General features: G+C 45.5%; 1 pseudogene; it reads right to left on the minus strand.

The window, feature by feature from the left end:
* Positions 1-265: 265 nt before the first annotated feature.
* LOC129401758 (transmembrane protein 258-like) lies at positions 266-556 on the minus strand (annotated as a pseudogene).
* Between the last annotated feature and the right edge of the window lie 683 nt (positions 557-1,239).

Consider the following 1,239-nt stretch of genomic DNA (forward strand, 5'->3'; position numbering starts at 1 on the left):
TCTGAATTGTAATAAAAAGAATTAAACTCAGCTCTGCCTGATTCAAGCCCACAGCCTCAGCATTCACCCCTCACTCCTCATTCCGAGACATAACTGCCCCCTCTACAGTCAGCCCTCCTCATATTTCCCACCTCTCTTTCTATTGCTACTAGGCTTCCTTAAGTCAGTCTTACTGTTCACTAACCAGCAATCTTCTAGTTTCCTGCATACACCCCCAACCCTAATTCTATTCTTTTTTTTCCGACAAAACAGTATAAAAATTAATTTACAAAAGTGGGGGTTCGGTGCAGCCATCAGGCAAGGGACCCGGGGGGGCTCTGACGTAGATGCCCACCCAGAGCAGCAGGAAGAGGACGCCAAAGCCCATGAAGATCAAGGCCACCAGGGAGATGAGCAGCTCTTTGTAGATGTCCCGAGTGTACTTGGTGGAGGTCACCTCGTAGACGAAGAACTAGGCAGTGAAGAACATGCCGATGGCCAGCAAAACCACAGTCAGGTGGGGGAAGACGGCGGGGTTCACCGGGCTGGTGTATCAGCTCATGGCCTCGAGCGCCATTCTGCCTGGCACAGGACAAACCTCCACTCCAGCCCCTAATTCTATCCTTTCTGCACACAATGATCCCAGCTCAGTGCTCAGGGGTTGCTCTTGGACAGTGCCAGGCACGGGATATGAGTCTCCTCTGAGTGAAGAACATGCTCCAGTCCATTGAGCTATCTTCCAAGCTTCCAATTTGCTTTTAAATATATATATATATTATATATATATATTATAGTGGGGCTGGAGTGATAGCACAGCGGGTAGGGCGTTTTCCTTGCACGCGGTCAACCTGGGTTCAAATCCCAGCATCCCATATGGTCCCCTGAGCACAGCCAGGGGTAATTCCTAAGTGCAGAGCCAGGAGTAACCCCTGTACATCGTCAGGTGTGACCCAAAAAGCAAATATATATATAGATAGATAGATAGATAGATAGATGTAATAGTAATTTAGAAAATTTTAAAAGTTGAAATTTGAACAAGTGGGGCCATAAACATATAGCATGTAAGGTTCATGACTTGTACACTACCAACCCCAATTCAATCCCTGTTACCACATAGTTTCCAAGCAAAGCTAAGAGTGATCCTTGAGCACAGAGCTTGAAGCAGGCCCTGAGCACTGCTGTAATGGCCCAAAATAAGACAAACAAAAAAAAAAACACGAGTAAGTAGAACAGAATATATATATATATATATATATATAT

Source organism: Sorex araneus, chromosome 2, assembly GCF_027595985.1.
Source record: "Sorex araneus isolate mSorAra2 chromosome 2, mSorAra2.pri, whole genome shotgun sequence".
NCBI lineage: Eukaryota > Metazoa > Chordata > Mammalia > Eulipotyphla > Soricidae > Sorex > Sorex araneus.